Source organism: Apodemus sylvaticus, chromosome 13 (genome assembly GCF_947179515.1).
Source record: "Apodemus sylvaticus chromosome 13, mApoSyl1.1, whole genome shotgun sequence".
NCBI classification, from domain to species: Eukaryota; Metazoa; Chordata; class Mammalia; order Rodentia; family Muridae; genus Apodemus; species Apodemus sylvaticus.
Window position 1 is genome coordinate 88,574,261 of NC_067484.1, and position 27,701 is coordinate 88,601,961.

The 27,701-nt window shown below is 37.6% G+C and overlaps 1 pseudogene; it reads left to right on the plus strand.

Annotated features, from left to right (window-relative positions):
* LOC127663680 (mortality factor 4-like protein 1) lies at positions 1 to 26,880 on the plus strand (annotated as a pseudogene).
* Positions 26,881 to 27,701: the final 821 nt, after the last annotated feature.

The window sequence follows — 27,701 nt, forward strand, 5'->3', positions numbered from 1 at the left end:
ATGGCTCGGCGGGTAAAAGCACTTGCTGTCACACCTACCCATAGAACTGTCAGGTCCCTCTCAGAAAGAATGAATGGTACAAGAGACTTCTTAGAAGTGGTCAACGCTGTGATGGGCGAAGGTAATAGAAGGGGTTAGGGGAGGAGGTATGAGATGGGATGCGGTCAGCGAGCAGACAGGGAGGGGGATGGAATCTGAACTATAAAAAAGGATTTAAGAATAAAAATAATTTTTTTTAAAAAAAAAAGAAGTTAAGATGCTGGAGAAAACCAGAGCAAACCCACCTACAGACCATAGGGTACAGAGAAGGCAAACACCAATTGGTTTTCTTTTTTTTTAATCAAATATTTTCTTTATTTACATTTCAAATGTTATCCCCTCTCCTAGTTTCCCCTCCGAAAACCCTCTATCCCATCTCCCCTTAACCTGCTCACTAACCCACCCACTCCCGCTACCCTATCCTGGCATTCCCCTATACTAGGGCAATGAGCCTTCACGGGTCCAACAACCTTGCCTCTCACTGATGTCCAACAAGGCCATCCTCTGCTACACATGCAGCCGGAGCCATGGCTCCCTCCATGTGTGCTCTGTGGTTGGTGATTAAGTCCCTGGGAGCTCTGGGGGTACTGGTTGGTTCATATTGTTGTTCCTCAACAAATACCTGGCCAGAGGACTATGCTCAAATGTGCTCAGAGAGATTTGAAAAGTACCAAGCGATGAAAAGACCTTGAACATGGTGAAAGAAGAAGGTAGCAAACATACTGTTTGTCCTCGTCGTCGTCGTTGTCGTCGGTGCAGGAGAATTTTATGTTAAGCTTATCTGCTGTGAGCCGTGCGCTGCTGTTCATCTTTGAGAGACGATCGATTCAGAGCACTGCGGAAAAACTAAGCGATGAAGGACAGAGGTGCTGTTGGACTGATAGAGTCACTGGCAGAGGAAAAGGAAGTGGGATAAAGTACGAATATATTTAACAGAAATGGGAGAACCTGGTGAGTGATTTGATGTGGTCTTAATGAAACAGATGGGAAGTTGGGTAAGGTTACAGTCAGATTTATACCCTGAGCAGAGTGCATGACACTGGCATCCCTTGAGTTATGGGACAGGACTTGGTTTGTGGGAAGGAAAGGTCAGAAACACGGTCTGTGTTGAATTGTGTGCTTTTCTGTAATAATGGTGTATAATGTCCCACAGGGTTAGCCACATGGATGTATACCTAAGAGAAAGATAGGTATAAAGGTCAAAATGGATGGATTCTCAAAGTTGTACAGTCTTCACATTTGTAAGCATTTATTGACTCAAAATCTTGCATCTTTTCCTATTCCTAGTTAGTTAGCTGTGCACATTCTGTGCTGGTAACTGCAGAAGCATCTGAACCCATCACTGCTCACTGCTGCACGTCCTCATCTCCCTCTTGCTCGGTGCCTCATTTTTAATGTAACTTTTATAGTCTGATGCTCCTCTTGTCTTTAACAAGTGGTCAGACAAGCCATCTCCCAGCCCCTTTACTGGCCACAATCCTCTACTTACAGAACTGCATACCCTTCCTTTAGAGGTGGGATTTCTGTCTTTCAAATGTGTTTCTATTTCCATTATTCCATCACTATCAATCAAAATTTCCATAATAATAATTATGCTTCCTGATGAAGCAAATTTAGTAAGGTAGTGCTCACCTTCAGGAGCTGTGAGGACCATGTGTTGCTGTTTATCACCCTCTCGTCCTAAGACGCCTCAGTGGACTGAAGCCTCATTCTTCCAACATCGGCCCTAGATTTCCTTTGTAGTATTGGTACCTATCTCCAAGTAACTTCCTTACTCTCCATGTATTTTCACGTGATTGCACCTACTTTTATTGGCTATATTATTTTGTCTCAGTGAATCCTTGGTCTAGACCTCTGACACAGAAGTCTCTAGAGGAGACCACAAAGAAATGTGATGAAATTCCATCTCTTCAGATAGACACTCTTTATTCTTGGAATCCTTAGTAATGCCATGGCTCTAATTTGTTTAATAAGTATTGACTGTCACACCGACAGGGAGAGCATCTGTGTTCTCGGCTTGCTTGTTTCCTGGTTCAGAATGAACTGCTTCTTTGTTCAATTATTATGTTCTGTATCATTTCTTTCAAGGACAAGTACACAACTTCTCAAGAAAACAAAACAAAACAAAACAAATCAAAAAACAGTTCACTAACCACTCCTTCCCCTGAACTCCAATCATATCACTGTATAACCCTCCAGAGCATAAAAGGAGTAGAAATTTCCATTCCTAGATGCAAATGCTGGGTTGTAGGTTCTAGCATTCATTATCTAAAAGAAATCATGCTTTCCTATGTCTGGTCACTGAAGGAGCATGCGTTTGATAGTTATCAATGTCTGTCTTGGGCGCAGAAGGGAGAAGGAGCAACCTCAGCTTGCTACTCTCTGGGCATGCTATAGCTCTAAAGATGTACTAATGTGAATTGTTGTTCATCTAGATTTCAAATGGCCTGCACCCAAAGCCAGAATTTCAATCACTACACATCAAGAACTGGTCTCTGTTCACTGTATTTCCATGAATATATCAATTATCTATATATATTTGATGAGTAGGAGAGCCATTGCCAGTGGAATAAATTTTAAGAGTGGAAACAAAAGTAGTGTGCAGATAGTTATTTAAGGAAGGGACTCAGAGTCTTATTATCTCTTCTCTGAAGATGCATTCCTAAATTAAATCACCTTGTTCTTACAGGCCCAGATGGGAAGACAATATTTTTAGAGAACACGTTTTCTTTTTTGAATCTTATACAATCTACTTTTAAAGTTCAATCAGTCTTAAAGTGTACGCTCTGGTTTAAATGACTTCTACACAACTATTAAAACCCAAGTGCGATTTTACTGTTAAGTATCCCCATCCATTTCCCATGTCTGTAAAATTAAGAGGTAGGGTTCATTCATACTTCCGAATAGATTTTAGAAGAAATTAGTTGTGTGGAGCATGCTGTGCTAAAGTAGTACTACAGGCATTAAAGCAGGCATAGGCAACAAATATCTCAAAGAGGAATGTTTTTCACACCTCCCTTATCTCCAGTGACTGGTTCCAATGCACACATTCTTGGGGTTGTTCTACAGTTACTATAACACAGAGTACACAGGCAAATTGTATATAGTCATGGGAATACAATGAGTAGAGCCCAGTTCTTTATGTATACTGATTTAAAAATCTGGATTTATGTGTCAACATACTGAAACATGAATCTGTGAATAACACATTTTAATATTTTAATTCATTTTGGTTTGAATCATTTGTGTTTGTGAATGTGTGTATGCATGTGTGTATATGTATGTGTGTGTGCATATGTGGAAATCACAGAAGGATCTAGGGGGTATGAACATTCCTGGACATTCCAGCTCTTCTGCCTTGGGGTTGGGGATTCGAACTTAGGTCCTTAAGTTAAGCACTTAAATGAAAAGCACTCTTGCCCAGTAATCAAGCTCCCTTCCCACTCGCATGCTGTTTTCATGTCTTTTGTATGTGTGTTTTGCTGCTACTAGATAGAAATGACGTTTTTCTCCCAAATCTCAATGTCTGCAATTACCAAGCTTAACCTCTTAAATTTCCCCCTTCGCTCCATGTTATGCTATTTCCTCTGATGGGGAAAAGAAAGACTACCTTGTATAGACAGTTTTCTAAATAATAGGAAGAAAGTAGCATTGCAAATAGCACTTCTAATGCACTCAGTGCTAGGGAGAGCATGGCCTTCAGGTTCTTAATATCAGTATGACTTTAGGCAAGAGTCTCATCTACAAAATGAGACTGCTAATACCTATTGGACATGAGTCTGCCACCAGAAGAAATTGTGTAGTGAGCACAAAACCTACAACAAAAAAAGTGGGACTTGGGATACTGTCCAGTCCAACTATTTTCCTTGCACTTACAGGTAACAGTCCATCATTGTTGGTACTCAGAACAGGAACTCAACACATGAACCTGGATGTAGAAGCCATGGAGAAATGATGCTTTCTATCTTCCTTCCCATGACTTGCTCAGACTGCTTTCTTATTACCCAGAACCACTTGCTCAAAAGTGGCCCTGTTCACAATGAGCTCAACTTCCCACACCAATCATCAGTCAAGAAAATGTACTACAGGCTTGCCTACAGGGCCTGCTATGAGAGAGTTGTTTTAATTAAAGAATCTTGCTTCTGAGATGACCCGAACTTGTGTCACACTGACATAAAAACTAGCTGGCATACAAGCTTGCTCTCTCTGCTTACTTGCCCCCCTCCTCCCTCCCTCTCTCCCTCTCTCTCTCCCCCTCTCTCTCTCTCTCTCTCTCTCTCTCTCTCTCTCTCTCTCTCTCTCTCTCTCTCTCTCTCTCTCTCTCTCTCTCTCTCTCTCCCTCTCTCTCTCTCTCTTCCTCCCTCCCTCCCTCCCTTCTTTCTTTTTTTCCTTTCTTTCTTACTTCCATATTGCCCTTCAGCTAATGTTCTAAAAACCTTTACAGTGAATTTGGTAGCTGTTTAAGAGCCAAGGTTCAGACAAGAGCAAGTCCGGGATAACTGGGACTTCTGGGACTTAAAGTTAAGACAGATAGCGGTGACTTGGGGAGAAAGAACAAAAAGGAGAAAAAACTTGGTGTTAAGCTGCAACAGTTTTTCAAGCATTCTATTTTGCTTTTCTCTTAGCTGATTTTTCCAAATGAGCTGATTAACTTTTTTCTTTTCTTTTTTGTTTTTTCTTCATTTTTAATTATTTGAGATAATTTTTAAATTTAAATATATTTTGATCACATTCTTCTCCAGTTTTTTCCAGATCCCCTTCCCCTACCTACTGCTCCAACCTTATAAACACACACACTAGATTTTCATTCATTCATTCGTTCGTTCGTTCATTCGTTCATTCGTTCATTCATTCGTTTTAAAATATGATAAAATAGAATAAAGTAAAACAAAAACTATAGCATCAAAATTGAACATAGCAAGCCAACAAAAGGAACAAAGCCCTAGAGAAGGCAGAAGAATCAGTAACAAATTTGTAATCCAGCTAGGGCAACAGAGAAAGGTAGATATCTGGGGCTTCTTGGACAGCCAGTCTAAGGAAAGATACTTAATTTGACCTGTGACCAACAAAAACACATTCTTCTGCACCCACACAAACATGTGCAGACACAGAAAGAAACAAACACAACCAGAAAGCATAAATATAATAAATAGATGCTACTTGTGACTATTGACTTTTAATATCAAAATAATACTATAAGCTTCAAATACAAAACTCAATGTACCTGTTATTAATGTTAGCATTGATAAAAGTATTCCCTTGACTAAAACGGGAAACGATATCAACCTTTAAACATAAAAATTATTTTTTTAAATAATTCATGGTACTAATTAATCATCTGAACTGGTAATGTCTAGGTTGCTATATGCTCCTCCTTCACTGTAAATATCAAGTAAACAATATAACAAAAAATTGTAAATATAATATTTATTACACTATTTTAAGCTGTGTGTGTCGTGGGAGTTTATTTATTCTGCAACAGATAATGTGTAAAAGGAAAATTTTAGAAAAAAATATTCCACTTATTTTCAAAAGGTGTTTGCAAAGCAAATAGTGGTTCACATTTATTCTACTTTTTTTTTAAATTTTTTTTGGTTTTTTCGAGACAGGGTTTCTCTGTGTAGCCCTGGCTGTCCTGGAACTCACGCTGTAGACCAGGCTGGCCTCGAACTCAGAAATCCGCCTGCCTCTGCCTCCCAGAGTGCTGGGATTACAGGCTTGCGCCACCACCGCCCAGCTATTCTACTTTTCTCTCCTTAAAAAACCCTCTGATTTATCTCCCAACCTTTCAAATATTGGAATTAATAGAGGTGGAAATATGACTGAGTGGTTGGGATCACTTGCTGCTCTTGCAGAGAACCCAGATTCAGTTCTCAGCACTTCCATTGCAACTCAAAACTCTCTAGAGGTTCCAGATCCAGGAGTTTTGCACCCTCTCCTGGCTTCTCTGGGCATCATGCACACATTTGGCACACATACGTGTACATAAGCAAGTATTCATACACCTAAAATGAAATAAATATGGATTGAAACTGAAAATTAAGTAGTATGGTATTCTAGACAAATAGATCAATGGTGTAATTTTTTTCTAAAAAGAAAACTTTACTTCTTTTTTAATCACTTTTAATGTGATTTTCTTTGAAATTAGATTATATCACTTCCCTCTTCCCTTCTGTCTCTCCAGCTCCACTCGGGTTCTATCTAACCCCATGCCCCCCCCCCCCCCCGTTGATAGCCTCTTTTTTCCTTGATTGTCACTGTCACATACATACATATATACATAGTACATTTATTCAAATTGCACTGTATGTACACAAGTAAACAGACAACGCAATGAGTCCATCTAGGGGCTTTCATGTCTATGATTTCAATATGGACCGTTCTTCATTGTACAACCAACAAGGGAGCCCTTCCCTGCTAGAGGCTAATTATCCTTCTTCTAGCAGTCCTTTGTTGTTTGTTGTTTGTATAGAAGTAGGAGCCTTGTGACGTCTTCTCCCTGATACATTAACATGCCCATTGATGTTATCATGGACTTATTTAAGCAGCAGTTTCTATGAGAGACTGTTTCACCACAGACTATCTGGTATTTTGGCTCTTATAACCTTTCTATCTTTTTCAAAATGTTCCCTGGGCCATAAATGTGGTGTATATGTATCTCTTTGTTTTTGGTTCTTCATAATCTGATGTATTATGTTCAGTTGTAGCTTTTGTGATGGTCTTCATTTTCTATAAAGGCTTCTTTGGTGAGGGTGGGTAGCTACACTTATCTGTGTGTTTAAAAATAAGATTTAGAATATAATAAAGAATTATGCTTGTCTAGCAAAGCAGCAGATGTAGATTGTTTTTCTAGGTCCATAACTGCAGTAACCCAGATACATTGGCTAGGTTTCCAGAACCAGGTATGATTTCTCTCCTGTTGAGTGGAACTTAAATCCAAATAGACAGTTGTGGGTTATCATGACATATGAGTGCAACTGATCGCACCTTATGGGTGTCCTGCTGTGGTAGCCATTCCCATGGTTCACAAGTGTTGCAGATGCAGAGGACTCTTGCTTCTGAGGTCTGTATCCTATCCTTATTCTCACTTCACTGACTGCATTACAGCCATAAACAGCATAGCTTGCATGATGCCCAGATCTGGAATTAGCCTGAGCTATGAGTCACTTTTACACATCATCACTAGTAGGTAATTTGATACTTATTTCCACCCTTAATTTTCATGATACAGATATTGACAATATTCACATTTCAATGATCTTTGGAGGTAATGTATGGAAACTCCTCACAAAAACTGAAGCATAGGATATAGCAAGAGAGAGTAGATGTTGCAACGTGAATTTCCAGAAAATGGAAATGCCAAGGAAAAGAAACAAAAAGGAAGACTTAGTGCTGGATGAATTATGTAGTTGATATAGGAGAAATTTTGAGCCATCAGAATAACATATTTGAGAAGCTTTCATATCTTCTGGAAATCCAAAACAATAACATGGCTTTATTAATAGTGTGGCAGGAAATACTTTTCTTTCTTTCTTTCCTTCTTTCTTTCTTTCTTTCTTTCTTTCTTTCTTTCTTTCTTTGTTACATAATTGGTCCTATAATCTTAGGTCCTATTAATTTTATTGCTATCTGATTTATATGTCTAAAAGAAACTGCCCTACCTAGGGATCCATCCCATATACAGTTAAAAAACCCAAACACTATTATTGATGCCTACAAGTGCTTGCTGACCAAAGCCAGATATAGCTATCATCTGGGAGGCTCTGCTAGTGCATGACAAATACAGAGGAGGAAACTCTCAGCCAGCCATTGAACTGAGCACGGGGTCTCCAATGGAGGAGCTAGACAAAGGACCCAAGGAGCTGAAGGGGTTTGCAACACCATAGGAGGAACAACAATATGAGCCACCCAGTATTCCCAGAGCTCCCAGGGACAAAACCATTAGCCAAGAGTACACATGCAGTTACCCATGGCTCCAGACACATAGGCAGCCCAGGATTGTCTTGTTAGACACCATAGGAGGGAGAGGCCCCTATTCCTGGGAAGGCTCATTGCCACAGTATAGGGGAATACCAGGCCAGGGAAGCCCGAGAGGGTTGATTGGGGAACAGGGAAGGGGAGATGGCTTATGGGATTTTCAGGGGCGGGGGGAAACACAGGAAAAGGGACAACATTTGAAATGTAAATAAAGAATATATCTAATAACAAAAACTGTGGTGTTCTGTTTGTTCAAATGTGGATTTGGAGAAGGAAGTGTTTCAATAAATAATCAATCACATACCATGGAATTTGGTTATTTACTGAATGTTAATTATCAATGAAAATACAAGCATTTTGTGAATTCTGACTGGTGACATACAGAGAGATGGCTCATCAATACTACAAAGGTGATTAATGTAGCAACACAGTGGAAACCCTCAAATAATAGGTTTTACATAAGTATTACAACAGAAACAATCTGTTAATAACCTAAAAACACCTCCTGGAAGTCAAAGCCAGGTCAGTCTGTAGAAAAATAAGACCAATATGCTCACTGAAGTTGCAACTTGAGAGAGTAAAATTTTGTTTTCTCAGATGCTCCAATGACATGAAATTCTATGAAAAAAATTAGATTGTGATTTAAAATTGAGGACACCTGGAGACAGATGAGTTGGAAAGCTAAATTTGAAACGAACCGTTGAGCAAAATGCATAAAAGTTATGCATATTACTGCCTTCTCTGAACACCCCTTGTAAATTTTGTTTGTTTCTGCTAACTGCTCATACTGCCATGATATTTTTAATACTAAAACTGGAGGTGTGAAGAATGAGGCCTGTTAGTTTAATGGTTACAGTTGATGAAGAACTGTGGCCTTTATTTAATTCAACATTAGAAAGATTTTGAAGTACTGATGAGTCTCTTGTTGGCTGAAACAATTCTTGTGAAATTGAGAAAAAATGATTGACAAACAAACTGATGATCTAGGTAAATTTTCCTTCCCTTCCCAAAATATCTTTTAGAGAAAAGTAGATTTCAGAACTTTTCTGTAACTGTCACTTATAGATTTATCGTCAACTACAACCTTCAGTGTCATAGGATCTCCAGTTTTTAGGTTGCATGAAAGAAAACAAAATAGCTCCATGCCATGAATCGATAATACAAAACCTATAATTATTTTTTGCAATGCTATATTTTATATCATCCCAAAGAAGAGATTTAGATAGAAACAAAATTATCGGGAAACTGACTCTTGGGGTAATTCAGTCTTACTTGAGATTAATCATAATGCTTTTTTTCTCCCAATCTGTATGGTTGACAGTTCTAATATAGTCTATGTAACCATTTCTATCAGAATCAATGACCCATAGTGCTTATATGGAAGAAAGAATGGAGAAGGCAATGATGTTAGGTCTACTGGAAAGTTTGCAAAATGAACACCTGGTTTAATCTCCATTTTTTTGTCCTTTTCCTCAAAAGTATGAAAGCAGCAAAAATGTTTATTTAGTAAAAAAATGAAAAATATCTATTTTAGTTTGAATATTATTACAGAAAAATTAACAGAGCTTTTTAATATGTGTCATTTTCAATTAGGACAAATGTGATAATTATGTCTGCACAGAGTTTAACATGCATTCACATAATTTTTACATGAGCTCAGTGAAGCAGAAATCAATATGGTATTCTAATGCCCCCAAGGAAGAGAACCCACCTTTACAGAAGGAGCCAGGTCCTTCTCAGATGTTTGGATAAGGGAGAGCCAGCCTAAAATTCTGAGTGATGCATAATTTAATAGCTCTTTTTATTATTTATATGTTTGAAGATTTTTTATGCTTAATTACTTGCATACCTTCATGTCTGAGTGTGAATTTGTGCACTTGAGGGTTGGTGCCTATTGACAGCAGTGTTATTAGATGCCGCAGGAGCTGGAGATATAGGTGGGCAAGGGCCACTCTCAAAGAATATATGAATTAATGTTTCTTATATAACACTGTGCTACTTTGTCCTCTGTGAGTCCTACATTTTAGCATATATAATGATCATAAATGATCTACAGCTCTGAACTACAATTATTTTCACACATGAAAAAATACAAAATGATGCTTTTAGGAACAACAACCCCAATACTCTGCATACAGAAAACAATCTATAAGCACAGACTTGTGAAGATGTCCAAAATATGAACTAACACCTACCTTAACTCATCACAGAGGATGAGAAAATGCAGCTCCTTTGTGATAGCATTCAGCTGTTTAAATTGATATTAATGTTTTAATAATATCATGTCCTGGAAATATAAACTGGTTATATTTGTATCACATATCAATAATGAGTGCATAATGGTTATTCCACCATTTTTAATATGCTATCCAATGAATTAATATCTACAAAATATGGTGATAAATACATTTGAAGCTGGACGGTGGTGGTACACGCATGTAATCCCAGCACTTGGGAGGCAGAGGCAGGCGGATTTCTGAGTTCGCGGCCGGCCTGGTCTACAGAGTGAGTTCCAGGACAGTCAGGGCTACACAGAGAAACCCTATCTCAAAAAAACCAAAACCAAAACAAAACAAAATACATTTGAATACAATCATGTCTTCAGTAAAACATAGCTTGGTAGACTCAATTTACTGATTTTTTTAATCCATTTGAGTGAAACATGTTCTCACCGCCAGAGTTATAGCAAGAAACAGAAACTCTGCTCCCAATCCCACTGAGGCATCTTCAAGGGAATTGTCTCCTGTGGCACCACAGTGCTAAACGCTGACAACAAATGATGATACTGGACTCAGATTTGCCATAGCAGAAAACTATCGCTCTTAGGACTTGAAATTAAAACAGGTAAATTCCAAAATGTTGGAAAGAAAAAGAGCATCTCAAGAAAATCTGGTCTGCCAAACAGGAATGCCAGTTACTGGGGTAGGGAGGGAGACAGAGAATAAATTCCTATCTGTTGGTACCTCACATCCCACATTCCAAGGTTTCTGTTGCCTACTTCCCTTCCTTAAACTCTACAAGAAGCCAAAAAGCAGGGGGACTTTTACCTGCTTAAACAGGAAACAATTTGTGAAGGTTGCCCAGAGCAAAACAAGGGATTGGAAAAATAACTCTTCCAGAGCCAACAGTTATATACCCAGCACTGATGAAATAACACTCATCTTCTACATAGGAGAGATGGCTAGGGATCCAAGAACTTGTTGTACAAGTGTTATATTCTATGATCATTCATTGGAACCTACATAAAAAATCTGGGTATAGCAGCAAGCATCTTTAATCCCAACAGTCCTGTTGGGAGATAGGAGCCAAAGACAAGAGAATCGGCCAGACGCTCGAGGGCCAGGTAACATGTAATGCACCACACTTCATAAGAACAAGAAAGACCTCGCCTCAAAACAAATGTGCAAGGCAAGACCTGAAGCCTCAAAGTTGTTATCTATATGACTTGTATATGCTTACTGTGGCATTTGCCTGAACTCAACATACACAAAATTAAATTATTTTTTTAAATCACTGAATCATTCTTTTAAAAAGTCTGCCTTCAAAAAAAAAAGTCTACCTTCCACCTCACATATATTTTTCAGATTTTTGTCAGCTAATTAGCAGATTTTGTAAAAAAAATAATAATAATAATAATAATAATAATAATTAATAATAATAATAATAATAATAATGTGTACCAAGGATAAACACTTCAATCTGAGCCTGGGAATGCATATTTCAGAATTTGGTCAACAGAAGCAAAAAGAAAGATGAAGAGTTCAAGAGAGGTCTCAGTCACACTGTACATAAGGCTATCTTGGGCTCTATGAGACTATGAGACTCTCTCTCAAAATATGAAAGGAAGAAACAGATAAAAGAAGGATGGCAGGAAGGACAAAAAGCAAGCCAAAGAGGAAAGAGGGGGAGTAGAGAGAGAGGGAGATTGACTCATGGTACACTTCTCTGTATCATGGATACAGAGAAGAAATTTTAAATTGCTTTAAAATGTCTACTCTCCAAAAAATAGCTAGCACAAGTCTGAATCCCTCCCAAACTACCTGGACTAGTGATTTTAGAACATATATAAAAATATAAAAAAATGAATTAATAATATTCTATTTAAAACTTTTAGAATTTGCTTAAAGATGGCTTAGTTTTAGTGACTTATTAGAACCATAAGAAATACAAAAATTCTTTGAATTTCCATCAGATATCAGTGTGCCCCACACTAACTGTTTACCATTATTCACAAGCATGAACCCTTGGTTATGTAAAGAACTATGTCTTTTATTTTTCTCTCTACAACCATCCTTGGCACTACATGTCCACCTGACTAGAATAATATCTCTGGAATTTCCCTGACCTCCTCTAATTTTCCCACTTTCAAGCTCATCTGTCTGATCACTGCTATCACACCATGGCCAGGTCCTTTCTTCATGTGCTCTGATCATAGCCCCTCTCCTTGTCCCCTGCTTGTGTCCCTTTCGCCTTGTTTTCTTAATTCATCTTTTTGTAACACATTATTAATTCTTCAGTCAGATTACGTGGTCCTTGAAGTGAAGATATCAATTTCTCCTTTTAATATTCTATAGTATCTCATTAGTAATAAACTCAAATCTATCCCATTCCATTAAGGATCAAGGCTATTTCCTTTACTTTTATTATAGCCCTTTATTTATATTATAGTAATATACACTTAGGCTGTGTTTTAATTGCCTAAAATGTGATAAAGGAGGTTGGGGAGGAATCTGGATCTGTAAGATGCTCACTACACAATCATAAGGACCTGAATTTGGATTCCCTGAACACTGTAAAAGCCCAGGCAGGGTAGTACTCTAATTGTAAACTGTAAATTGCAGTACTGTAATTGGACCACTATAGGGACAGAGACAGGAGGACCCATGGAGCTCCTGAGTTTCAGGTTTAGTAAGAGACCCTGTTTCAAAAACTAAAGTGAGAGAACAGTTAAAGAAGGCACCCAAGATGGACCTTTGGCCTCCAAAAGCATGTGTGTGGATGCTTCCCTGTGCAGAGTGTTCAGTCACATGAATATGTACATATACCACACACACACACACACACACACACACACACACACACAGAGAGAGAGAGAGAGAGAGAGAGAGAGAGAGAGAGCACAAAAGCCATCTGAAAATAGATTACTAAAACATTTTAGATAATTTAAATTGGTAGTTTAAATAGAGACTCCCAATAGAATTGTGAAGCAGTTTGTGCAGCTTACATGAACACTTTCATAAGAGAATGCTGTATGGCTTTGTTTTGTTTGTTGTTTGTTTGTTTGTTTGTTTATCTCAATGTGTTTTAAGGCTTCTCAGGACAAATGACATTAGGATTTTGAGTACCTTCCCTTTTTTCCTTTCTTTGTTTCTTTGTTTCTTCCTTTCTTTTTGCTTTTGTTTGGGGATTTTTAGTTTAGTTTTGTTTTTTGTTTCTTATTTTTCTGAGACAAGATTTTTCTGTGTAGACCTGACTATCCTGGAACTAGTTCTGTAGACCAGGCTAGACTTGACCTCAGAGAATCACCTACCTCTGCCTCCAGAGTTCTGAGATTAAAGGCCTGAACAACCACCTGGTTGGATCTTGATTATAATCTTAATAAATATAATATATATATAATATATATAATATATATAATCTATAAAAACCAGATTTGTGCTCCCTCTCCATCTCTCACACTGTTTCCCAGATAACTAGAAGCATATAAACTTTTGATAGTGAAGTAATTAATTCAGCTTGGCTATAATAGAAATTTTATTATAGGTCTAATATTATGTTTAAAGAATAGAAGTATTATGTCTTTTAAATTATTTTTAAATATCTATGGTGTTTATTATGAAAGAGTCATGGTCATGCCAAGATGGTCTCACCAACGATCAAGTTCAGATGGACAGTTTCCTGCCACCACTGTCACTCCAGGTGAGACTCTTACTCTCTACAGACAACGGAAGTCGGCCAAGAAAAACAGTGTCTGGAAGAAACAGTTTCACCACATGCCTCCCTCTACTTTAGACTCTTATTAGAAATTCCACAGGCTTTCCTTTACATTGCTTTTTAAGACAATTCTGTTTGTTTGCATGAAAATGCAAGACTTATTTCAGCACTTCAAAATAAAAGAAAGAGAGAATCCACACCAATGTAAGTTTAAAATATTTGAGATCCTCTCCTCCCCTTCTCCCTCTCTCCTCTCTATCACATTAAAACAAAACAAAACAAACAAACAAACAAAAATACTCTTAGAGTCTGTAGTAAGGAAATTCATTCTACTTAGATTAATTTAATGTTTTTCAAAACCAAATTGAAGTTTTTATTTATATTTTTCTTTTCAGAACACTCATGACCTTGCTGAAAGGGTTTTGCATGACATATCCAAATAATACTTAAGGCACTGAATATCTCATAAATTTTATTGTTATAATTATGATGCGGGTCCAGTGATAGTTATTATTTATTTATTCAAATTAAACATGTAACTTCTACTTTCTTGAATTTTTAAAATAATTTTCACACTCAATTTGAAGGGCTTTTGTATATGTGGATGCATATTTGTGTGCGGATACCTGTGGAATCCAGAGAAAAACTTTAGATGTTCCTCCTCACGGTCTACTCATCTTTGTTTTAGTGGGTGGGAGGGTGGGAGTCTGTCTCTCACTACTCTAGGGCTCATTAAGTAATCTGGGAGGACTGACCACTGAGTCCCGGGAAACTTTCAACGTTAATGTTCGTTTAGCCTTTGAACACTGGGATTATAAGGGCATATCACGCACACCATTATCTTACATGTGTTCTAGGTCATCATCTTTGCAAGAAGTCATCTCCCTAGGCAAGTAATTAATTTTTGTTCTCCTTAAAAATAACTTATAAAGGCAGAATGATAGTTAATAAAAAAACATAATATAAACACAAGTAATAATATCTTATTTAACTCATTAATGAATAAAGGAACTTGCAACCAGTTCAAAGAATTTGTAAGGTTAATTAATAGGGAGAATCAGAAATGATGAAATAATCACTCTTTCTTGGAATAATTCATTGCCATTTCAATATCAAAAATCATTTATATCACTAATTTTTCTCTACTTTACACAATAACAAAACTCTTAAAGATAGCAAAGGGTAAAGATAACCCAACGTGTATAGGGCACACTTTAATTTTTTTTCCATTGTAAAGTATTTCACAGTTTCCTCACACTTTAAATATATAAATACAATTTTCCCATTTAAATTTATGACAATTTGTGTTTTGTGTGTGTGTGTGTGTGTGTGTGTGTGTGTTTGCCCTTCTTGAAACCCATACACTTAACAACTTAGATCGATGAGATCTTACATCACTAGAAGGGTGCTGTATACACAAGACTGTTCCAGATGTTTGCATGTATCACATGATTCAAATTCCAGCTCAAAATAATTAAGTGTTCAATGTCACATAAACAATAAGATGTAAAATTAAGCAGCATACATTTTCTGTCTACATAGCTTATCTTTTTCCTGGTTTACAAACCTGTGCATGCTTGCACTACTTTGTAAGGAGTAAATCATGATCTTCAGAAGTTTAGCTTGGACATCGAGGTTCCTCAATAGGACTGTAATAACCTGCTTATTTCCAGATTCTTTCTCTCTCCTCCTTGAGATAGACTCTTCGGCTTCCTTCCTAACAAACTTATTGGGAAGTTCAATGACCTTCCCATTCTCCTCAGTTCCACATCCAAATCATGATGAAATTTCAACCTCCAAAGCCCACGTCACCCTTCTGTTCTGTTCTCTTTTCCTTTGCTGCCAGCCCATCTCCTCAATCATCATTTCACTCCAGCAGCTATCAAGCTGCATCTGGAAGTGGGAAAGGCATGAACCAAAATTTCAGTGATTCCAACCATCTTAGTCTGTCTGTTTACATTGCCAAAACAGCCAGTCAAGAGAGAAAGGACTAGTGAAGTAATTCTTCCACTGTGTTTATAAAAGTTAGGATAATGGCTTTCCCCATTGATTAATATGATTGTTTTGGAAAACAGATCAAATCAACTAGTTATCTCAAGTGACAGTCCCCTATACTTAGAGAAGGTCTTACCCTAAGTGCCTTGTTATTCCCACTGTCAAACTTCATGCAGAGCATGTAATGGGTATTCATTAAAGGGCATTGATTAAATTAAATGTCATATTAGATATAACTCCAATCAATGGCTTACACTACCACATTTAAACTCTAAAGTTTAAATCAGACATGATAGCCAATGGAAAAGAAAATCTAAAGGGTAATTTAGCTTTTATAGTCAGTCACAGATGTTAAAACCTAAATGGTGAGCAATTTTAGATCATTAAAAATAATAACTCACTCTACACAAGAATTGAAAGACCCAATTTCTAAACCCCTAGGTGGCCTATTTAACTACAGTGTTTTTCTTAAATGATGGGTGACCTTCAAGTTGAATGAGGGTTAATATACTTAAGATGAGACTTTACAAAAAGGACTCTGACCAACAGGCTAAATTTCTAGTTTTACAAAATAGTTGATTGCATCTTGGAAATTCAAGTGACTGTTTTGATTCTTTGACTTGTCTCACATGCTTTTTAAAAGTCATCTTTTAGGGTATTTTGCTCTAATTTTACACTTGATCTTAGCCAAAAGGCCGAGAAGTGATTGCTCTACTTTTAAAAATCAAAAAACTTGAGATGTCCTAAAAGTTTATATTTGCTAATGTTATAATGTGACGAATAATAAATTAAAGACTAACTGGAAATATTCTAGAAAAATGATATCAAGATTCAAATGTTGAAGGGATTAATCTATAATCCAGAAACAAGTTCATGATTTTAGAGCAAAGAAAAATTCAAAAAAAAACCAAGAATAATTGACACATTGATCTTATGTTCCAAACCAAAAATCAAAGCACACAAAACATCTAAGTGTCTTTCTTTGGATATAATGAGACAACACTTTGGTTTTGGGTTGTTCTGGAACATGGAGATAAGCACAAATAAAATTTAATCAGCAAAATAATCAAAGCATCTGTATTAGGAGAGGTTTTCCCTAATACAAGGAGATTCCCCTAATACAAGGGAGCCACAGATTCCAAATGAGATCTTCCACAATTCAAGAAACCTAGAGAGGTCATTCATCTTTCATCTTCCATTACTTAGACCAAAAAGCTTGTGAATCAATCACTGATTGTTTCAAGTAATGAAGACAGCTAAATATTGGAAGACAAGAGAAAATTGATCTAAGAGTAGTATATGACTTTGATGGCTAAGACTAAATTTGCATAAAAGATTTCATTACTATGTAAAATGCTATTAGTTATCCTAAATTATATCAACCTGACATAACAATACATGATACTTATAAGAACTATACCTACATTTATTTGACCATTATGATGATCAAGTGGCAATGTTACATTTATTGTCAAAATTATTTCTCAAACTAGCCCTTCACATGTGAGGAAATTAGTACTCAAAAGTTAAGTAACCTTTTCAATATTATGCAACTATTAAGTGATTACGTATAGACATATTTATTTTTTGAGTTGTTCGCAGTTCTGTACTGTATACAATTCAATGAGCATTCTAGCACAAAAGCCTCCAAAAAATCACATTATATCAACTGGACCTTTTGGTTTCTTACAAATGATAAAAATCTTAGGAAGAAAATAAATAACTAAAATTATCAGTATCCTGGATTGAACGTCCAGTCTCCCATATGGGTTCAAGTATTTGAATACTCGGTCTCTGGTTAATAGCATTGTTTTTAAAACTTGTGGAAACTTTAAGGGTTGGAACCTTACTAGAGTGAGTAAGTTGGGGTGGGCCTGCATTTTTGTAAAAGAAATATAATCTATCGCCTCAGGACTCTGACTCAGGTATTTCCCAGCTGTGATGAATGGAATCACCTGCAGCTATAAGCTTACTAAACCCTTAAGGTTGTTTCTTATCAGGATTTTGGTCTCAGGAAAGGGAAATAGAACAAATAAATTTACTTTTTAATGCAATAAAATCATTCTGATCAATTGCTGAACTGAAACATTTATTCTGATTTGAAATTATAAACAACAGTTTCATGAAGAGACCATAAAATTTCCCATGGCTCTGATGCCATCTGAATTTAATCCCTTTCCAAATAACATTAGAACTTTCAAGTATGCAATTTACCCTCCAGTGTCCTCCTGTCTCTTGAATTAGCTTTTCTCTCAGATACATATTTTTATGTTTTTAAATATCATAATACAAATATCAGAAAGAAAGAATGACATTCAAAACTCCTTATGCAACCATAACTAAGAATGATAAGGAGCTAATCCTAAGAGACTTATAGTAAAATGCAACAAAAATATAAAGAAAAGAAGAAAAAGAGAAGGGAGTGGGGGAAGAGAAGAGAAAGAAGGATACATACACCTTTAGCACTAGTACTGGGGAATCTGAAGAGAGATACCATAATTTAGAAGACAGCTTGGGCTACAAAACAAGTACCAAGATAGCCAACACTATCTATCAAGATGGTATCTCAAAAGGAAGAAAGAAAGGAAAGATATAAGGAAGGAAAAGGGGGAAAGAGGGAGGGGAGAATACATTCAGGAAAGTAAAACAAAACTTGGGGAATGAGAGGATAGGATAAGGTAAACTTGTATCAAAATGTCTGGATGAAACCCATCTTGCTATAGAATGAATGTATTTCAGTCAAAATGAATTTAGGAGTGAACCTTTATCTTTTAGCAAAATGCCATGAAAATGTGAAATACAATAGACAATTTTTATAACAATGATGTAACTAATAACTTGTTACTTACAAAGAAATGAAATGTTTATAAATAAATATTTTGCTTAACTTACCTTTCCAGATTTTGGTATACCAACATTTGTGTGGATATATACTTTTATTATTCTGGACTTTATTTTTATTATTCTGGACTCTCAGATTTATGAATGAAATGGCCTGTGTCAAGTTTCCTTCTGCACCTGGAGCTGATCCTGTGCTACAGCACTCCATACCCAAATGGGAGATCTGGTCTCCCAGAAGTGCTGACACACCTTTCAGCACAGGCAAGACCACCAAGAGGGACCATCCCAGAGCCATCAGTACACAAGAACCAAGGAATAGCCAGAGACAGGTTCCTTCCAGTTTCCATCTGCACCCTGAAGCTGACCCTGTGCCAGACCTCTCCATGCCCAAATTCTGCATGGAGAGTTCTGGTCTCCCAGGAGTACTGACACACAGGCCTGCAGGAGTGACAACTGACAGTCAGAGACAGCAAGACCATCCAATAGAAAAAAGACAGCATTTTCAACAAATGGTGCTGGTTCAACTGGCAGTCAACATGTAGAAGAATGCAAATTGATCCATTCTTATCTCTCTGCACTAAGCTCAAGTCCAAGTGGATCAAAGACCTCCACATAAAACCATATACACTGATTCTAATAAAAGAGAATGTGGGGGAGAGCTTGGAGCATGTGAGCACAGGGGAAAATTTCCTGAACAGAACATCAATAGTTTATGCTCTAAGATCAAGAACTGACAAATGGGATCTCATAAAATTGCAAAGCTTGTGTAAGGCAAAGGACACTGTCAATAGGACAAAATGGAACTAGATAAGGCTGCCCACTCTCTCCCTATCTATTAAATATAGTACTGGAAGTCCTAGCTAGAGCAATTAGACAACAAAAGGAGGTCAAATGGATACAAATTGGAGAGGAAGACATCAAAATACCACTATTTGCAGATGACATGATAGTATACTTAAGCGACCCCAGAAATTTCACCATAGAACTCCTCTAGCTGATAAAGAACTTCAGCAAATTGGATGGATATAAAATTAAATCAAACAAATCAGTAGCCTTCTTATACTCAAAGGATAAAAAGTCTGAGAAAGAAATTAGGGAAATTAGGGAAAAGAAATTATTGTGTGCCTTCACAATAGTCACAAATAATATAAAATATCTTGGTGTGACTCTTACTAAACAAGGGAAAGGTCCCCATACAACAAAAACTTCAAGTCTCAGAAGATGCTCCAACATGCAATAAGGGCACATGGTCTACTATAATCATAGCAGCCATATTTATAATAGACAGAACCTGGAAACAACACAGATGTCCCTCAACAGAGGAATGGATACAGAAAATGTACATTTATACAATGGAATACTACTCAGCTATTAAAACAATGACTTCATGAAATTCAAAGGCAAATGGAGCTTGAAAATATCATCCTAAGTGAGATAACCCAGTCACAAAAGAACACACATGGTATGTACTCACTGATAAGTGGATATTAGCCCAATAACTCAGAATGCCCAAGGTACAATTCACAGACCATATGATGTTCTAGAAGAAGGAAGACCAAAGAGTGGATGGTTTAGTCCTTCTTAGAAGGGGAAACAAAATACTAACAGGAGGAAATATGGAGACAAAGTGTGGAGCAGAGACTTAAGGAAAGGCCATTCAGGGACTGTCCCACCTGGGGATCCTTCCCATATACAGTCATCAAACACAGGCACTATTGTGGATGCCAAGAAGTGTATGGTGACAGGAGCCTTAAATAGTGGTCTCCTGAGAGGCTCTGCCAGAACCTTACAAATACAGAGGCTGATGCTCACAGCTAACCATTGGACTGAGCACAGAAGGAGCTTAAGGGATTTGCACCTCCATTGGAAGAAAAACAATTATCAGCCACCCAGACCCACCAGAGCTACCAGGAACTAAACCATCAACCACAGAGTACACATAGAAGGACCCAGCATGGTACCAGCTGCATATGTAGCAGAGGAAGGCTTTGTTGGGCATCAGTGAGAGGAGCAGCCCTTGGGCCTGAGAGGGTTCAATGCCCCAGTGTAGGGGAATGCCAGTGCGGAAAGGCAGGAGTGGGGGCTGAATGGTGGGGGCCACCCTCATAGATGCAAGGGGAGGGGGAAGGGATAGGTGGTTTCCAGAGGGGATACCTGGAAAGAGAGTAATATTTGAAATGTAAGTAATGAAAATATTCAATTAATAAAAAAGAATGGTTAACCATTGCATTGAAGTAGCCTTAGGAAGTGACTAGCTGCATCAGACATGGTCTATGAGTGTGTCCTTATTGATCCTCACTAGTCACATTTGGACACTCCTACTGCCCAAACCCTCTCAGAAACATTTCCGGCCGTCTATCTTTTATTTTAGTGATTCTAACAGACTGCATCTTCAGAGCTCCACACATGCAGGATGCTGTTATTGCTACTGTTTTATCCAATTTCCCATTTGGTAAATGAGAACTTAATGCTGTGGCTATTCTTGTTGTGTTCCACCATTCTCTTTGCATTTGATATAGGATGTCATAATATAATGACACAAGTACTTTTTATAGTACTTCCCAAGTTCTAGGGCTAAAGGTGTATGTATGAGTCCTTGTTTCATAATGTTTCACTTTAAAAGAATCTTTTCAAACTAGAAAAAATTTCCACATACTATTAAAAGATTTTTTTTACAATTTTATTAGATATTTTCTTTATTTACATTTCAAATACTATCCACTTTCCTCGTTTCCCCTCCAAAACCCCCTACCCCATCCCCCCTCCCCCGCTCACTAACCCACCCAATCCCACTTCCTTGTCCTGGCATTCCCCTACACTGGGGCAATAAACCTTCACAGGACCAAGGGCCTCTCCTCTCACTGATGTCCAACCAGGTCATCCCCTGCTACCCATGCAGCTGGAGCCATGGGTCCCTCCATGTGTTTGGTTGGCAGTTAAGTGCCTGGGAGCTCTCGGGGTACATTGTTCCTCCTATGAGGCTGTAAATGCCATAGGAGTTAAAATAAACTAGTCTCAGTGGGAGCAAGGGTGTGTCAGGCAGACTGGCTGGCCATAGCAGTGGAATGTTTCAAGCCCCAGGTTTCTATTACATCACCCTCTTCCCCTTTCCTTCAAGAGATCCATTCGTTTTGCTTGACGTGAGCTGTGGCTGTTCAGCTACACACTTTGCTATCTATCCTAACTTTCACTTGTTTCCCATATTACTATAAATGTTGTTTATTTGTTATACTTGAACAAACAGTTAAACAGTATTGAGGAGGAAATTTCTGGTTTCTTTGGCAACTCAGTTGTGTTACGTGATTTTTTTTTTTCTGGGAGCTATTGTGAGAGGATGTTTTGCTGAACCTAAGAGCAGATGCTTGAGAGAACACATGATGTTTAGGGGGACAGAAGAGGGCTTATGGGACTTGCGGGGAGTGGGGACCCAGAAAAGGGGAAATCATTTGCAATGTAAATAAAAATAAATAAATATTTAAAAAAAAAGAAAAAAAAAGAAAAAAAACCTTTTCAGTTAAGTTTATATACAGATTGAAATGCCTAATTAATATCGTGTATTTTGTAAAACAAAACAAAACAATAAACAAACATTTTTTAAGAAAAAAAAAAAGAAAGACTACAGAACTCCATGACCAGAGTGAGGTCTCTCTTGCATTGCTACATGCAACTCTTTGCTGGTCTCACTTCTCTGGGCTTCTTGAGGGTTCACTTCATAGTGGAAAATTCCAAAGGACTGATTCTGGCTGCTTCCACTGATTCGTACCGATTTGGAGAATCCTTATGGTTTCTGTTGGATGGTATCACCACTACTGACTCATCTTTGGTGTTTGTCATTGAACTGGACTGCTGGTATCCTGACAACAAGTGGAATAACCACAAGATACTACTTCTTTTTTTATTTTCTGTATTCTTTGTTTACATTCCAAATGATTTTCCCTTTCCCGATCCCCACCCCCATAAGTCCCATAAGCTTTTGTCCCTCCGCCCATTCTCCAATCAACCCTCTCCTTCTTCTCTGTCCTGGTACTCCCCTACAATGCTGGATGAAGCCTTTCCAGGACCAGGAACCTCTCCTTCCTTCTTCTTGGGGATCATTTGATATGCAAATTGTGTCTTGGGTATTCAGAGCTTCTGGGCTAACATCCATTTATCAGTGACTGCATTCCATGTGTGTTCTTTTGTGATTGGGTTATCCTAAGGATGATAATTTCCAGTTCCAACCATTTGCCTAAGAACTTCATGAGTTCATTGTTTTTAATCGCTGGGTAGTATCCATTGTGTAAATATACCACATTTTCTGTATCCATTCCTCCACTGAGGGACATCTGAGTTCTTTCCAGCTTCTGGCTATTATAAATAAGTCTGCTATGAACATAGTGGAGCATATGTCCTTATTGCATGCTAGGGAATCCTCCGGGTATATGCCCAGGAGTGGTATAGCAGGGTCCTCCAAAACTGCATGGTATTGGTACAGTGACAGGCAGGTAGATCAATGAAATAGGATTGAAGACTCAGAAATGAACCCACACAACTATGGTCACTTGATCTTTGACAAAGGAGCTGAAAACATCCAGTGGAAAAAAGATAGCCTTTTCAACAAATGGTGCTGGTTCAAGTGGAGGTCAGCATGCAGAAGAATGTGAATTGATCCATTCTTATCCCCTTGTATTAAGCTCAACTCCAAGTGGATCAAGGACGTCCACATAAAACCAAACACACTGAAACTAACAGAAAAGAAACTGGGGAAGGCCCTTGAGGACATGGGCACAGGGGGAAAGTTCCTGAACAGAACACCAAGAGCTCACACTCTAAGATCAAGAATTGACAAATGGGACCTCATAAAATTACAAAGTTTCTGTAAAGCAAAAGGACAAAATGGCAACCAACAAATTGGGAAAAGATCTTCACCAACCCTACATCTGACAGAGGGCTAATATCCAATATATACAAAGAACTCAAGAAGTTAGACTCCAGAGAGCCAAATCTATTAAAAATGGTGTGCAGAGCTAAACAAAGAATTTTCACCTGAAGAACTTCGGATGCTTGAGAAGCACCTTAAGAATTGTTCAGCTTCATTAGTGATTAGGGAAATGCAAATCAAAACAATCCTGAGATTTCACATCACACCAGTCAGAATGGCTAAGATTAAAAACTCAGGAGACAACAGGTGTTGGCTAGGATGTGGAGAAAGAGGAACACTCCTCCACTGCTGGTGGGAATGCAAGTTGATACAAGCTCTCTGGAAATCAGTCTGGCGGTTCCTAAGATACTACTTCTAAACACATCCACAGCCCCCTTTTCCTATTAACCTTCCTTTTCCCCTATTTCTGGTTGGTTGTTAGAAGGGAGGTTGAAGAATTTAGGAACCCTAAAGGAATTAGATTTAGAGAAAAATCTAAGCCTACACATTATTTTCAGAGGATTATCAAAGGAATTGATTTATAATAGAAGCTGTCCATAAGAATGAAAGATTAAAATTTATTTATATGACTCTGACTGGAGTAACTTTGATACATATAAATTAAAATTCTTTTTTTTTCTGTTTTTTTTTATTCGATATAATTTATTTACATTTCAAATGATTTCCCCTTTTCTAGCCCCCCCCCCACTCCCCGAAAGTCCCGTAAGCCCCCTTCTCTTCCCCTGTCCTCCCTCCCACCCCTTCCCAGTTCCCCGTTCTGGTTTTGCCAAATACTGTTTCACTGAGTCTTTCCAGAACCAGGGACCACTCCTGCTTTCTTCTTGTATCTCATTTGATGTGTGGATTATGTTTTGGGTATTCCAGTTTTCTAGGTTAATAACCACTTATTAGTGAGTGCATACCATGATTCACCTTTTGAGTCTGGGTTACCTCACTTAGTATGATGTTCTCTAGCTCCATCCATTTGCCTAAGAATTTCATGAATTCATTGTTTCTAATGGCTGAATAGTACTCCATTGTGTAGATATACCACATTTTTTGTATCCACTCTTCTGTTGAGGGATACCTGGGTTCTTTCCAGCATCTGGCAATTATATATAGGGCTGCTATGAACATAGTAGAGCATGTATCCTTATTACATGGTGGGGAATCCTCTGGGTATATGCCCAGGAGTGGTATACTGACAATATCTGACAATTTCTCTAGATAATCTCTACTTAAATTTTCTGTAACACAATCAGAAAACTTTAGTAAAATTATATTTGATAAGTGTGAATATTGGTAAGGTTTGTATTAGTAATAGCCACTACACAAATGAAGGTCTCTTATAAATTAACTTTAAACAACTTATGGAAGTACACATATACATCTTTATTTGCAAATTACAGTTCTATATATTAGATATGTGTTTATATATATATTAGAGTGGGATTTTTTTGAACTCTAGAAAAATTTAGTAAGAAAAGTAACATCTGGCAATGCAGTTGATCCCTCATTTAAAATGATTTCTAGAAATGAGAGTATTAAATTGGTTCAGGAAAACGGGCCTAGCAAATAATGTCATATTCTTTCATCTTCAGAACACAGTAAAGGAATATTATGTTGTGTTTCAATTAAATACAGAACTCATGAAACAGTCAGTAGTGTCATTAAGAAAGCATGAAGATGATTTGGAGAAATAACAGAAACGTTGGTAGGATGGCATCTCACAGTTAAACTAATAGTCATGTTGCAAATATCCAAAATCCAAGGCAAGATTCAATCAAAAGAGCTAGTCTCATTTTTGAATGAAATAACACTTTTATTTTTTTAAAAAAAAACTAATATCCGTTTTATTTATGTAATGCAACAGCTAAGCACTAAAGACTTAGACACTGAGATGGCTCAGTGGTTAAGGGCACTGGCTGCTCTTCCAGAATTCCTAGGCTCAATTCCCAGCACCTACATGATAGCTCACATATGTCTATATCTCCAGATTCAGGACTTTTGACATGATCAAGAATACATTCAGGCAAAACACCAATGAACATAAAATAAAAATAAATAATACAAAAAAGAATTAAAGAATTAACTTAAGCTATATAGAATAAACATTTTGCAAAGTCATAACCTTTACAAAGAAGTGAAAATTTCTTGGTTTACATATATCATTTTAGAAAACGATATATGTCACCTTGAATCCAGATGTAGTGTAGAAGGGTGTGGTGATTTTGATCTGACTAGCACACTGTTTTATTTGCAAAGAAAATAACTTAATGGTAGTTGGGGGTGGTGAGAGAAGGAGGAGACGGCAATTCACTTATAAATGATGCCCAAGCATTCCTGAAGCCTAAATTCCAGGAAGGTGAGCAGTGCTGTGTCTTCATGGGCCTCTTCTTTATGAGGCAAAGTGTGTAAAAGCTGCCATAAAGGACAAACAATTGAAGTATTTCATCCATTGCAGTGGCTGAAATAAAAATTGGCATGAATGGGTGCCAGAAAGCAGAGTACTCAAATACAGACACCAATTCTCAGAAACAACAAGAACTTCCAAAGGACAATCAGGAACAATATGCAGAGGGCAAGATGAGAGGGGCTGCTCCAGAGAAGACATCTGGTCTGCAACAGAAAAATGTTGAGGTAAAAACAAAAAAGAACAAGCAGAAAACACCTGGGACTGGAGATGGTGGCTGTACCAGTGAGACACCTCAGCCTCCTAGGAAGAAGAGAGCCTAGAGATGGTGGCTGTACCAGTGAGACACCTCAGCCTCCTAGGAAGAAGAGAGCCCGGGGAGATCCTACCATTGAAAAGGAAGAAACATTCATGAACAGAGTTGAAGTTAAAGTGAAAATTTCTGAAGAGCTGAAACCATGGCTTGTGGATGACTGGGACTTGATCACCAGCCAAGAAGAATGTGGAGTTCATTTTGGAGGATTATACAAGTTATAAGAAGTCTCAAGAAAATACAGATAACAAGGAGTATGCTGTTAATGAGGTTGAGGCAGGGATAAAGGAGTACTTCAGTGTAATGTTGGGCACTCAGCTACTCTACACACTTGAGAGACCACAGGATGAAATTCTCGCCAATCACCCGGATGCATCCATATCCCAGGTGTAGAGAGTGCCACATTTACTGAGATTATTTGTGCTAATTGGAGCGATGTTGAGAAAGTACCATTGGAAGGCCGTGTGAGGGGTGTGCTCTCTCTCACTGGTGCTTGGATCTCTGTAAACAGTTTGTTTCTTAGTTTTTCTCTTGTACAAATAATGTACTTTGAAGACTGTTAGCGTTAGTGTATAACAGAATTGGCGTTTGATTTTAAACAGAGAGAATAAAAGGAGTAACTGCTCCTTTTTTCGTTTTTTCTGTTTTCATTTCAAAGTTTCTACAAGTGTATCCATGATGGCCAACAGAGTCATGCTGTAGAGTGTTTGCCTAGTTGACAAAGTTGTTTTTGAATGCCGGTGGTTTGGTTCCTTTGACAGCATGCATTTTTATAATATGTGTTAATGCTTTATGACAAAATGCTCTGATTCCTAGTGCCAAAGGTTCACTTCAGTGTATATAACTGAACACTCATCCATCTGTGCTCTTATTTTTAATGGTGCTTAAAAAGCCCACCCTTTACAAGTCATCCACATTGTTCCTTAGGCATTTTATCTTTGCTCATTGTTAAAGAATGGCGTCTTGCTTTCATGGTTTTTGTATTTGTGTCTAATGCACGTTTTAACATGATAGGGGCAATGCATCCTGTACCTACAGGTTTATGGAAAAGTCGATCTTGTAGGAGTTGTTTTTCAGATCTCCAATGAATTTTTTTTCTTTAAATTTCAAAAAAAGAAAAGAATTTAATATTGCAAAAATGGTAAATGTTTACAGATTTTGATTTAAGATCCACTTTATTAAATATCACATTTTAGTTATTCATTTAAAGCAACTCTAGATGGGCTATGAAGGGCATTCTTAGAACTGATTGTGTGTTAAATAATTCAAAACCCAAGAGTTGGGATCAA